At 47.8% G+C, this 14,094-nt stretch overlaps 1 protein-coding gene across 3 annotated transcripts in view; it reads right to left on the bottom strand.

The window, feature by feature from the left end:
* Positions 1-14,094, bottom strand: part of PDGFA (platelet derived growth factor subunit A) — an 88,401-nt gene that overhangs the window by 18,195 nt on the left and 56,112 nt on the right. The gene's annotated exons all lie outside the window — the stretch shown is intronic.

Here is a 14,094-nt window from a genome sequence, read left to right as displayed (position 1 = left end):
AAACATAGGTAGCAAAAAAAAAAAAAAAATTACCACCACAGACTTCTGAATGAAAGTAGCTGAAGTCTAGATCTCTGGTCGCTGCCCCTTTTGCAAACAGGACACGGAGTCTGCTTTCATTTACCCTGCAAACAAAAGCGTGGCAGAGCCAGACACACAAGGAAAAACACCCAAGTTAAAAAGACATTTTCCAAGGCTGTGAGATTTCCACAGAAAATGATTTACAGCTCACTGTGGCATATAAGAATGTTTTTCTGCAAGGTCAATTGCTGGTCAGAGCAATGCGTTTCATTCTCTGCCATTGAGTTCCAACACTCCAGCCCCGAACAGAAGACCTGGAAGAGCTATGATAAACTTGAATCACCCAGCATCAAAGAGTGACTTAACCCCAACGTATTTAGAACAGGAAGCACCGTTGGCGATCCCAACATCTGTAAAGCTTTGTCTAGTTGCAGGAACAAAGCAGCGTTCTAGTTCATGAAATGTCAAAACTAAGAGAAAGCCAATAGGTTTGTCTGCAGTACCTGAAGATTGGAGGGTGGCCAATGTTACGTCGATTTTTAAAAAGGGTTCCAGGGGAGATCCGGGAAATTACAGACCGGAAAGCCTGACTTCAACGTTGGGCAAAAGAATGGAAACAATTATAAAAACATAAAATTGTGGAACATGAACTTCTTCACGGAAAGGGTGGTGGATCATTGGAACAAACTTCCGATGCAGGTGGTCAAGGCCGCCAGCGTGCTCGACTTTAAGAATAGATGGGATATCCACGTGGGATCCCTACGAGGGTCAAGCTAAGGAACTAAGTCATCAGCACTCAGACTTAATGGGGTGGGTCAGTGGAGTGGGCAGACTTGATGGGCTGTGGCCCTTTTCTGCCGTCACCTTTCTATGTTTCTATGTAGACAAACATGACTTAATGGGACAGAGTCAGCCTGGGTTCAGCCAAGGGAGGTCTTGTCTCTCCAATTTGCTTGACTTCTTGAAAGCTCTGAATAAACATGTGGATAAAGGTGAGCCAATTGATGTGCGAGTAGTGTACCTAGATTTTCAGAAAGTTTTTGACAAAGTTCCTCATGAGAGACTCCTGAGAAAATGAAAGAGCGAATCAATTTTTTGACTCCATCGAAAATTACAAAGACTAGGGAGCACTCAAAGTTACAATAAGAGGAAATATTTTTTCGCTCGGAAAATAGTTAAGCACTATAGAATGCATTGCCAGAGGATGTGATAAGAGCAGTTAACGTAGCTGGGTTTGAAAATAAAAGGTTTGGACAAATTCCTGGAGGAAAAGTCCATAGTCTGTTATCGGATTTTATTGTCAGACGCATGGCTCTTGTTGGTGCCGAGGTGGATGTGGGAGTGTTCTGTTATTTGTGATTTTAAAAATTTAATAAACATTATTGAACTTTAAAAAAAAAAAATCCCTTCCTCCCCCCCCCCAAAAAAAAAGAAAGGTAGGAGGGGGAAGCAGAAAACCCTTTCACATAATACTTTATATAAGAACATTTCTCAAATTGTCTGGTGGCCTCTCAGTGGGGGGCAGTCAGCCCTAGGTGCCATATTGGTGAGGGCACCGGCACCCCTCCTCCTGCACTTCACCCCCTCTGTCTCTTCCCACTTCTCCCTCACCACGCACGCCCCCCAGTACCTCTAGTTGTTCATCTCCGTGAGCACCAACTTCAACGCGTTCCTCGTGACCGCCTCAGCTCTCCCACCGACGTCACTTCCAGGTGTAGTGCAGAGGAAGTGACATCAGACGGAGAGCCACCGGGGACGCAAGGAGCACGTCAAAACTGTTATTTGCAGCGGTGAACAATTAGAGGTACGGGGAAAGGGAAGGAGCGGGGCAGAGATGAGGGGTGCCTCTCACCTTCGCTTACACCACTGTTCCCAATTGATCTCACGCCATTCTCTTTGGATAGCCTGAAAACCTATTGCTGTGGGATCCCCAAGATACATTTGGGAAGTCCTGCAATCCTGTGTTTCACCAACAAAGGCAGTGAGCTACGTCAACTGAAATGCTGTCCATATATAAAACCTAAAGAAAGAAATTTAAATACAACGATTACACCAAATTTCTTTAAAAGAACACTATATAGATTTTGTCAGCTGAACCACTGGCAGAGCACTCACGACGGCCTTATAATAATACCCTTAGTGCGCATGCGCACTTCAATCTTTGTGGCTCCGTGCATCTGTAGCTCCGTGGCCGGCAGAGAAATGTTGGAGCGTGTGGCACATGAGCGTTCGGCTCGGGCGCACATTGGGAGCTACGAGGCGGTTTACTTTCCTGTGTGCCGGTTGCTCTTTCCAACACAGCGCGTGATTTAAAAAATAAAAAAAAAAGGTAGGTGGGAAAGTGGGCAGGGACATTGACAGACTGACACAAATAGAGACACACACACTGAATGACAGGTAGGTGGGAGTGAAAGACACACAGAGAAGGAGAGGGGGCTAGGGAGAGAGATTGGAAAGAAAAAAAAAACACAAAAAAAACCAACAGACAGCGGACAAGGAGAGAGAGACAGACAGCAAAAAAAAACAGACAGAAAGCGGCCAAGGAGAGAGAGAGAGAGAGACAGAAAGAAAGAAAGACAGAAAGAAAGAGACAGAAAGAAAGAAAGAGAGAGAGAGAGAGACAGAAAGAAAGAAAGAGAGAGAGAGAGAGACAGAAAGAAAGAAAGAGAGAGAGAGAGACAGAAAGAAAGAAAGAAAGAGAGAGAGAGAAAGAAAGAAAGAGAGAGAGAAAGAGAGAGAGAGACAGAAAGAAAGAGACAGAAAGAGAGAGAGAGAGAGAGAGAGAGAGACAGAAAGAAAGAGAGAGAGAGAGAGAGACAGAAAGAAAGAGAGAGAGAGACAGAAAGAAAGAGAGAGAGAGACAGAAAGAAAGAGAGAGAGAGAGAGACAGAAAGAAAGAGAGAGAGACAGAAAGAAAGAGAGAGAGAGAGAGAGACAGAAAGAAAGAGAGAGAGAGAGAGAGAGACAGAAAGAAAGAGAGAGAGAGAGAGAGAGACAGAAAGAAAGAGAGAGAGAGAGAGAGAGACAGAAAGAAAGAAAGAGAGAGAGAGACAGAAAGAAAGAAAGAGAGAGACAGAAAGAAAGAAAGAAAGAGAGAGACAGAAAGAAAGAAAGAAAGAGAGAGACAGAAAGAAAGAAAGAAAGAAAGAAAGACACACACACACATCTATTCTAGCCCCCTTTAATGTAATGGTCTTAAAGACTACCGTATTTTCACGCAAATAACGCGCACCCGTATAAAACGCGCACACGGGTATAGCGCGCAGAAATCACGATGATATGTACAAAAACTTTGGTATACCGCGCTCACGGGTATACCGCGCATGCTGCCCGACGCTCCTTTCGCCCGCCCTGACTTTCCGACTCTCCGTTCACCCCCCTGACTTCCGTGCACTGTCCCCCCTTGAAGGTCTGTCCCCATCCTGAAAGCCTGATGCCCCCCCCCGACGTCCGATACATCCCTCCCCCCGAAGGACCGCCGACTCCCCAACAATATCGGGCCAGGAGGGAGCCCAAATCCTCCTGGCCACGGCGACCCCCTAACCCCACCCCGCACTACATTACGGGCAGGAGGGATCCCAGGCCCTCCTGCCCTCGACGCAAACCCCCCTCCCCCCCAACGACCGCCCCCCCCAAGAACCTCCGACCGCTCCCCCAGCCGACCCGCGACCCCCCTGGCGACCCCCACCCCCCTTCCCCGTACCTTTTGGTAGTTGGGCCAGAAGGGAGCCCAAACCCTCCTGGCCACGGCGACCCCCTAACCCCACCCCGCACTACATTACGGGCAGGAGGGATCCCAGGCCCTCCTGCTCTCGACGCAAACCCCCCTCCCCCCCAACGACCGCCCCCCCCAAGAACCTCCGACCGCTCCCCCAGCCGACCCGCGACCCCCCTGGCGACCCCCACGACCCCCCCACCCCCCTTCCCCGTACCTTTGGTAGTTGGCCGGACAGACGGGAGCCAAACCCGCCTGTCCGGCAGGCAGCCAACGAAGGAATGAGGCCGGATTGGCCCATCCATCCTAAAGCTCCGCCTACTGGTGGGGCCTAAGGCGCGTGGGCCAATCAGAATAGGCCCTGGAGCCTTAGGTCCCACCTGGGGGCGCGGCCTGAGGCACATGGTCGGGTTGGGCCCATGTGCCTCAGGCCGCGCCCCCAGGTGGGACCTAAGGCTCCAGGGCCTATTCTGATTGGCCCACGCGCCTTAGGCCCCACCAGTAGGCGGAGCTTTAGGATGGATGGGCCAATCCGGCCTCATTCCTTCGTTGGCTGCCTGCCGGACAGGCGGGTTTGGCTCCCGTCTGTCCGGCCAACTACCAAAGGTACGGGGAAGGGGGGTGGGGGGGTCGTGGGGGTCGCCAGGGGGATCGCGGGTCGGCTGGGGGGCGGTCGGAGGTTCTTGGGGGGGGGCGGTCGTTGGGGGGGAGGGGGGTTTGCGTCGAGGGCAGGAGGGCCTGGGATCCCTCCTGCCCGTAATGTAGTGCGGGGTGGGGTTAGGGGGTCGCCGTGGCCAGGAGGGTTTGGGCTCCCTTCTGGCCCGATATTGTCGGGAAGTCGGCGGTCCTTCGGGGTGGGGGTGCGAGTGGTCCTGCCGGGGGGGGGATGTATCGGACGTCGGGGAGTCGGCCGGGCAAGAGGGCTTGGGCTCCCTCTTGCTCCGATCGTGGATGCGGGTGCGGGTGGGAGCGCGTGCGAGCGGTCGTTCGGGGTGGGGGTGCGAGGGGTCCTGCGGGGGGGGGATGTATCGGACGTCGGGGAGTCGGCCGGGCAAGAGGGCTTGGGCTCCCTCTTGCTCCGATCGTGGATGCGGGTGCGGGTAGGAGCGCGTGCGAGCGGTCGTTCGGGGTGGGGGTGCGAGTGGTCCTGCCGGGGGGGGGAGGGATCGGACGTCGGGGAGTCGGCCGGGCAAGAGGGCTTGGGCTCCCTCTTGCTCCGATCGTGGATGCGGGTGCGGGTGGGAGCGCGTGCGAGCGGTCGTTCGGGGTGGGGGTGCAAGCGGTCGTTCGGGGTGGGGGTGCGAACTATGTTTTAAAACTTTTGTATACCGCGCTCACGCATATAACGCGCCAGGGGTATGCGCGGTAGGTAAAAACGCGTATAACGCGCGCGTTATATGCGTGAAAATACGGTAGTATTAAATAAGAATTTACACTTTGCACACAGATTGAAAGGCGAGAGCTATCTTTTGCCTAAATCAAGTGAATGTCACGTTTCTCTGCTTTTTTTTAATGATGTTTAATTTTGAGTGTGTTAAATTATACATTTACTGAAAATGCTTATATAAAAACAGCCTGTGCCCAGTATTCAAAGGAGTTAAGCCCCTGAGAGGTAAATTTGTACTCAAAATTTCAGTAAACTCTTAAATTTAAGAGCATGAAAAGTAGGTGGTACCAGGAGCAGATTTAGGGCAGGTAAAAGAAGTCAGGAGCTTTAACACTGATTTTCAGTTCTAGGCTCATAAATTAGACTCAGGCCTAAATTTATGAGCATAACTTTTATATACCTAGCTTAAGAGGAATTTTCAGCTGAAAATAGAGGCACAAATTTAGGAGCTCAGGTTTTGGGTTTTTTTTAATATTGGGCCCCCTGTCACTTAGGGCTCCTTTTACTAAGCCGCGTTAGGACATTAATGCGCGGAATAGCACACGCTAAATTGCCGCGTAGCGCATGTTTAGCGCGTTAAAATTCTGCATGCGCTAAAAACGCTAACATAGCTTAGTAAAGGGAGCCCTTAGGCTGCTACTAAATTGTACTTCTAAAACTCCTTCGACCCACAAAAGTGCAATTTAAAAGTTAACACAGCACTTAATACAATTCAGTTCCTGGTTTTGTACCCAGACGATTATCTGCTGTCATGATTGTGGCCTTGGTTCTTAATTCTGAATCAAGATGTTTAAGGCAGCCCTTCCAATATGCTTTTCACTCTTACCCCACCCCATATTCATGCTTCACAAAAAGGATACTCAAACATTATGTCCTAGCCCAGACATGGGCAGCTCCGGTCCTCGAGGGCCAGAATCCAATTGGGTTTTCAGGATCTCCCCAATGAATATGCATTGAAAGCAGTGCATGCAAATAGATCTCATGCTGATTCATTGGGGAGATCCCGAAAAGCCAATTGGATTCCAGCCCTCGAGGACCGGAATTGCCCACCCCTGTCCTAGCCAGTACTCTTGAGGACTTAACCCAGGGGTCTCAAAGTCCCTCCTTGAGGGCCACAATCCAGTCGGGTTTTCAGGATTTCCTCAATGAATAGGCAAAAGATCTATTTGCATGCACTGCTTTCAATGCATATTTATTGGGGAAATCCTGAAAACCCGACTGGAATACAGCTCTCGAGGACTGGAGTTCCCTACCCCTGCAGTAGAACTATTTAAGTCAGGGGTCTCAAAGTCCCTCCTTGAGGGCCGGAATCCAGTCGGGCTTTCAGGATTTCCCCAATGAATATGCATGAGATCCTATGTGCATGCACTGCTTTCAATGCATATTCATTGGGGAAAACCTGAAAACCCGACTGGATTGCGGCCCTCAAGGAGGGACTTTGAGATCCCTAACTTAACCATATTTCAACAGACTCAATTCCAGCTTGAGTCTAAAAACCCTTCTAAGGATTGAAGCTAATTGAATAGGGAGTGTCCTGGCTGTGTGAGGGAGGCAGCTAACGGTAATATGAGAGGAGGAGGGGAAGTAATTAGTTTCCCAAAGCCTTAAAGCCCCCATTCTAAAAACTGGACATCTGAATCCATCCTTCGACTATCCCTATGTAATGATCTGTGCCCACAAGAAGGGCAATATGAGAACAGGTTGCCCTTCTTGTGAAAGCCAAGTAAACACCTATTTCTTGCCTATTTTCTAAAAGACATACATTCCTGTGTGTTTTTATGAAATGATAGGGGCAAAGTAGCAAAACGTAAGGTGGAACGAAACGACAGACATTTAAGCCCGCTCAGGAGCTAGTGTATGTGTTCATACATTAACTATTTTATAAAGAATGCACGTAAATCACGTCTCAGCCTGCACTCCACCCCTGAACGGGTGGCGCAGTGAGGGCCGTTGGCGCCTGGGGCGGTGGTAACCAGCACTGCTGCGCAAATGTGCACCCTCCCCCCATACCCTTTCCCGCCGCTTTGAAATGTTTGCCGGCACGACCAGCACCTTCCATTTGCCACTCGAGCCGGCCTCGGCTCTTTTCTGAAGTCACATCCTGACCCGTGACCAGGAAGTGATGTCAGAAGGAAGCTGAGGCCAGTGCAAGTAGTAAATGAAAAAACGCTGCTCACACTGGCGAATATTTAAAGAGGTATATGGGGGGGTGGAGAGGTGCTGCCCCCCCCCCACAAAGACGGTGACGGGTCAAAAGCGCACGAGACAAATGCGCACTGACAAACGAGCGCCAATTCAGCGCAAGACTTCAGCACACCACAGGAAACCCTTCTTTTAAAGGGCTCCGACAGGGGGTGTTGGTGGGGAAACCCCCCCCAAGCTACTTAATAGGGATCGCGCTGCCGTGTTGGGGGGTGTAACCTCCCAGATTATAATGAAAACTTAACTTTTTCCCTAAAAAATAGGGGATAAGTTAAGTTTACTTAATAGTGATCGAGCTGGCGGGGTGGGTTTGGGGGGTTGTAACCCCACATTATACTGGAAACTTAACTTTTCCCCTATTTTTTAGGGAAAAAGTTAAGTTTTCATTATAATCTGGGGGGTTACACCCCCCAACACGGCAGCGCGATCACTATTAAGTAAAGTGGGGGGGTTCCCCAACAACACCCCCGTCGGAGCCCTTTAAAAGAAGGTTTTCCTGCGGCGCGCTGAAGTCTTGCGCTGAATTGTCAGCGCTCGTTTGTCTCGTGCACTTAAGACTATGAACCACAAAGACAGCTCCTGGGGCAGTTCCCCCCCCCTATTACGCCGCAGCACTGAACACATCTACATCGGGAGGGGGGGTCACATAATATGTACACCTTGACACCATGCACATTTTAACAATGCAGCATGTAAAGTAATTTTATAAAAAGTGTTTACATGCGAAAAATCACCTGCCCTACCTCTCTCATTCTGCTTTCCTGACCGTGCTACGGCTCACCTTAAGACAGTGTACCGCAAACCGCGTGCTGCGGCACACTGCCACAAGACGCCAGCAAGGAGTAGAGGCACCAGCTGACTACTGACAGAACATGCCTCTTGCGGCGAGAGGCACGTCCTTTAGGCAGTCAACTGACGCTACTGCTCCTCGCCGGCACTTCTCCTCTTCCAGCCCACCCTCCACTGGTGGCTCAGGACCCCGTCTGGAGGGCGTCCGTGCATTTCCGGATGCCCTCCAGCTGCGATACTGAGTTTAATGTGCCGTGGGTCCGGAGACTTTGCCAGACAATGTTTTTTGTAATCCGCCAAGTCCCATTAAAGCAGATTAACAAAATTAAGGAACAAAATAACAAAAATTTTCTAAATAACCCACCCCCCTTTTATGAAACCGCATTAGCGGTTTTTTTTATCGCCAGCCACGGCGGTATAAGATCCAATGCTCATAGAATCCCTACGAGCATTGGAACTTTTACCGCCGCAGCTGGCGATAAAAAACGCTAATGCAGCTTCATAAAAGGGGGGGGGGGGGGAATATGCCTTTAAATGTTCCAGAATGAGTAATAAAGAGCCTATTCTTCTCTGATCTTTTGGCAAGGAATACCAGAATTGGAGTGCTGGTTAGCAAATTGACCTAACATTTTCTTGTATTGAACTCCTGAAAAAGATGGAAAATGAGACGACGTGAGACTCCAATTCTGGAAAATCTAGAATTAGAAGGAAATGAAAAAAAAAAAAAAATACTCGGCACTGGAGCCATCAAAAAGTTTAAATGTGATAAAACCCAATTTGACAAAAAAATTAAAAATACACACATGTAAAGGCAACCAGTGAACTTGATCAGAGAAGTGGCTACATCAAATTTCTTTAGATGGAAAATCAGTTTCAAGGCTGTGTTCTGGAGGATCCGAAGTAGAGAATGACGCGGAAACAAATTTTTCCCCGTCACCCGCTGGAACTCATTTTCCCCGCGAGTTCTTTTCCTGTCCCTGCCCTCATTCCTGCAACTTCCATCCTCATTTGCAGAAGCCTCAAACGCTTTAAAATCATAAGTGTTCAAAGTTTGCGTGGTTGAGGCAGAGTTTACAGTTCTGGGGCAGGGGGGGACAGCAACAAAACTCACGGGGACGAGGAAACTGAGTTCCTGTCCCCGTGTCATTCTCTAATCTGAAGCGCTGTGCTGGTGCCAGCCTTTGATCACTATCCCCAGCTATCCCGTATCCTACCAGCGCACAGTTTATAGCTTTTTAATTCTACCACAAGTGATCTCAGCTCCCGGCCCTAAGGCATGCAGAGACTTGTAAGTGCCCAGCTTCCTCAATGCACGTACCAGGAGCCGACAGGCCACTTCAGCTGTATCAGGATAATCATCAGTATGAACCAGCAATGTTTTTCTAAGGGACTAGACAGAAGCTCTAATGGCCTCTTTCCTAACCTCATAAATGTCATCGGAAGAAGGGAGACAGTAGACCAGGTCCGTAAAAAAAAGAAGAAATTCAGCTTGAGGGACCTGACAGGCTTCTTAAGCAGCATGCGGGACCCGTATTCCTGCATTGTTTTATGAGAAGCCCTATGGCTCCAGAAAAAGGAGGGCAAATTGAGACATCCGGGAAAGCAAGGGAAGTAAAACCCGGATGTCTCAATCTGACCTCCTTTTTCTGGATCCATATGGTAACCAAAGGAATCTCAAAGTCCCTCCTTGAGGGCCGCAATTCAGTTGGGTTTTCAGGATTTCCCTAATGAATATGCATTGAAAGCAGTGCAGGCACATAGATTTCATACATATTCATTGGGGAAATCCTGAAAACCCAACTGGATTGCGGCCCTCAAGGAGGGACTTTGAGACCCTTGTAAACTGGCTAGGCTGGAGACAGTGATGTAGCAAAGGTAGAAGGTGCCCGGGGAGGTGACATCCTCCCTGCCCTCTTCTCCACCCCCCCCCTCATCCCAACGCATGCCTTCCCTTCTCCCCCATACCTCTAAATCTTCGCCGGCATAAGCAGCATCTCCAACCTACTGCCCATGCCTGTTTCATCTCTCCCTCTGACATCACTTCCTGGTCCCATGATCAGGAAGTGACTTCACAGGGAGAGCCAAGACTGGCACAGGCAGCAGGTTGGAGATGCTGCTCACACCGGCAAAGAATTAAAGAGGTACGAGGGGGGGGTGGAGAGGTGCTGGCGCCCCCCACCAAGATGGCACCCAGGGCGGTCCACCAACCCCTTCACTACACTACTGACTGGAGAGTAAGGAGAGGGGCAGTTCAGAGTAGATTTTATTTGGGAAAAGAGATAGGAAGGGGGAAGGTGCAGGCATGTGTCAAAACCAATGGAGTGGCAAAGAAACAGAGCCAAACGTGAATAATATTCAGATTCATAAAAACTGGAGTAGTTGAATGGGAGAAGCTTTCGAACACTTTAAAAACTATTGTCCTCAGAGGAGTGAAATGCAGACATAAAAGGAAGAATCTCAAGATCTGCAGCAATACTGACCTGGGAATATGTTTGCATGTTAGTAATGTCTGACTCCTGTAGTTAAATTTTTCATAATACTCTTTTGCACGGTGTCATGACTGGAAAAAATGTCATGTTCCTAGCTGTTGCAATGTACAAACTTTTTTCCATTTAATAAAGGGCCAATTTTGTGTTGACGGTGCACTATTTCAAGGTTCCTCATGTCCTGCCTCAAAAGGCCTTGCAGGCCCTCCCCCTAAAAGTCCAACAGTCCCCTAATTCCTCTCTCCACCCCCAGCTCCAAGCCTCCGATACAGGGTATAAATAGTTTTAAAAAGGGTCTCTCTCGAACTCTAAATCAGCAGTCTACCACAGGATTCCTACTAGAGGTCATCGCTCACCGTTTTGTGACTAGCATGTTGGCATGTCTGTCTGGTCAGTCCATTACAACGCTGGCCCCAATTTGGACATTTCTAACTTGGACGTTTTTGTGGACGAAAATGGAGAATAAAGTCAGATGTCCCCAAAAAAATATCTGGACGTGTAGCTGTTTCGCCATCAAAAATATTTTGCAGGAAACGTCCAAAGTCGGACTTAGACATTCTGTTGAAAACGCCCCTCCACGTCTACGCTTAAAAACACTCAGCAGAGCACGAAGTAGGTGATAGGGCCACACAGGACTGGAGTTAAGGACTGGCAACCAGTGCAAATGCCCTTGAGCTTCCATGGAACTTAGATGTTGTGAGATAGACCTGTTTTAGAAGCATCTAAGTGCCAAAAAGGTACCCAAACGGAAGAGATGACCACTGGATGCATGAAGATATGATACTCACACACACACACATACACACACTCCCACAGTGGTCACGAACCCCTCTCAACCCCCAAATATTTGAATGAAATAGTCATAATCTGTACCAGGGAGTCCCATGCCTCAAACTGAAGGAGGCAAAGCCTGCAGGTGGATTTTGTAGCCCCCTCCCCAAATTCTGCCTTGGACCCCTGCATCTCTAACACCATCTTTGAGGCCATAGATAAATTTGTTGACACCAGAGGCTGGAAGGCATCTTCATGTCAGGCTTGTGAAAGTTCAAGGTTCACTGCTTCAAATTACGTCATGGTTGACCTCACCATTTAACCTTCCAATCTCCTTCATAGTTATAGTAAGTAAAATAGGTACTAGTCTCTACCTAGGCAATTTTAATTGCTTATCAATGTCTGTAAAAACCTTGGGGGCCTTAATTATAATGTACAATTGAAAATACATAACTTCATATTTAAGAGATTCACTGCCAGGCCTGAGAATGCCTGTTTGAAGGGCACAAAGAAATCCATGAAGATAATTGGCTGCCAGTGGCTCTGTCACTCTAATTCTGCAAGCCTTGCCCTGTGCACATGTTCCCACTGAATGTTCGCTTCAGTTTCTTGGTCTAAACAACTGGAGGTCAACCCTTTGTACGGGCTTGTGAAAGACGAAATAAGGAAAACTTTGCCAAAAGTCAAAAAGCACACCAGAAAAACATCTTAAGCTTGAATCCAAATGACCCTCAAGGCTTGGAAGTCCCGTAGCCAAAACTTCTGAAATTTAATTTTGAAAAAGGAATCCTTTCTAGTCTGAAGGAACATACTTAGCATGGCAGCCCACATGCCTAGGACGACAATTAATTAAAATAGCAGACAGTGCTAGAGAAATTACTCTTTGCCTAACTCTCCCCTTTCAACAGCTTCTTAAACAGTGACCCAGACTGCTCGACTCTCAGCCTTCCCTACTACCTTGGAAGTCAAGATCTTACAAGAGTTGCTGTCCTGGGAAGCCTTCTGGTAACTGGGAAGTTAGATCATATTGCCTGCAACTCAAAAGATTTATACAGCGAGTCCACAAGGATCCTCTACATTTTACTAAACTAAACTTTAAGTTTGTATACCGCATCATCTCCATAAAGATAGAGCTCGGCACGGTTTACAGGTAATTCAATTTTACATTTTAACCTAGAACATAATATTCATTTGACAATAAAATTTCAATTTTGTTGAGCTTCATTATGTTTTTACAAGTCACCTGAAACAGAATTTCAGAATGTTTAGTCTGCAGCCAAACACAAGTCACACAAACCCGCAAAGAGTAATCCAATTATTTATCAAATAAACGGTGAACCGCTGAATGCGTATTTCTCGCTGACCTTGCAATGCACACACTTCCACTAGGGCAGTGGTCTGAAACACGCGGCCCGGGGGCCACATGCGGCCCGCCAGGTACTATTTTGAGGCCCTCAGTATGTTTATCATAATCACAAAAGTAAAATAAAACAGTTTCTTGATCATATGTATAAATGACAATATTATTATTAAGACTTAGCCAAAAGGAAAGATTTATAAACTATGAAGAGTTTTACCTCATGCAAAATTGTCATTTCTTTAATAAGACATTAACTCTTTTATTCTGAGGCCCTCCAAGTACCTACAAATCCAAAATGTGGCCCTGCAAAGGGTTTGAGTTTGAGACCACTGCTCTAGGGCGACTTAAGTGCCAACTTAAACGCTATGATCTTGCTACCTTGTCAACAAAAAAAAAAAAAAATTGAAGCCTTTTCAATTTTAATCAAAAGAGAGATTTTATATGAAAGAGTTATTTTATATGAAAGAGTTGACATCGCGCACGCAAATGAGATGGCTCAGGTGCGGTTGAAGAATGACCCGCATATTAAATCAGTTCAATTCTTTCCGGTACTTTCTCTTCAGCCCTTTGAGTAAGGGCATGCTAGCTAATCACAGGCAGACAGACATTCAGTTCTAAGACATGAGATTTTCGAAAAGAGAAAAATAGTCAATTACATCAAATCTCCTTGGGCTTCAGAAGTCTAGAGGGAATGTGTATATCATTATACGATGCCATGAAACCAAGACAAAGTGACCTATTCCCTGCTTCCACTCTGACCTCTTCCTAATTAACCAATTAATGCTGGAAACGGGGGATTTTCTCTCGTGAACATACTTCCAGCAAATCTGTCAATATGGACTTCAGAAGTCAACGCTGTAAAGCTATTTGCCCAGTCACAGGAATTATCCTGCAGCTCCCCATTGTTTTAACAGAGCAGTGATGGGACACACATTTTTGGAGTGGCACCAATGAAAGGCGAGGGGCTTACAGTCCTTGAGCTATTTTCATTTCATTTTGTTTATTCATTTCTATCTGCCTGTCTTTAAAAATTCTGAGCTATTTTTGGCTCCTTGTTGGATTAATGTATAATCTTTTGCTTCTGTGAGTCTCGCAAAGGTTGTTGCAGGACCTCACGGCAGCCATTTTTCACTACGGAAACTGCCAGGCAGGAACACCGAGGGATCCCTCCTCCCCCGCCTCACCGCTAGACCACCGGAGACCTAAGGTGGGACTGCAGGGGGACCAAGATGGGGGCGGGCTGGTTAGCTAATTGCACAAAGTAGCCGGGAGGGAGGGAGGAATTAACGGCAGCTCTGGCTCCCCGCACCACTGGGAAGGGAGGAGGGGTCGCTTCTGCCCTGGTACCAGTACTTGAATATAA

Source organism: Geotrypetes seraphini, chromosome 11 (assembly GCF_902459505.1).
Source record: "Geotrypetes seraphini chromosome 11, aGeoSer1.1, whole genome shotgun sequence".
Lineage (NCBI taxonomy): Eukaryota > Metazoa > Chordata > Amphibia > Gymnophiona > Dermophiidae > Geotrypetes > Geotrypetes seraphini.
Note: the sequence above shows the minus strand (reverse complement) of the source record. Positions and strands in the feature narration are given on the sequence as shown.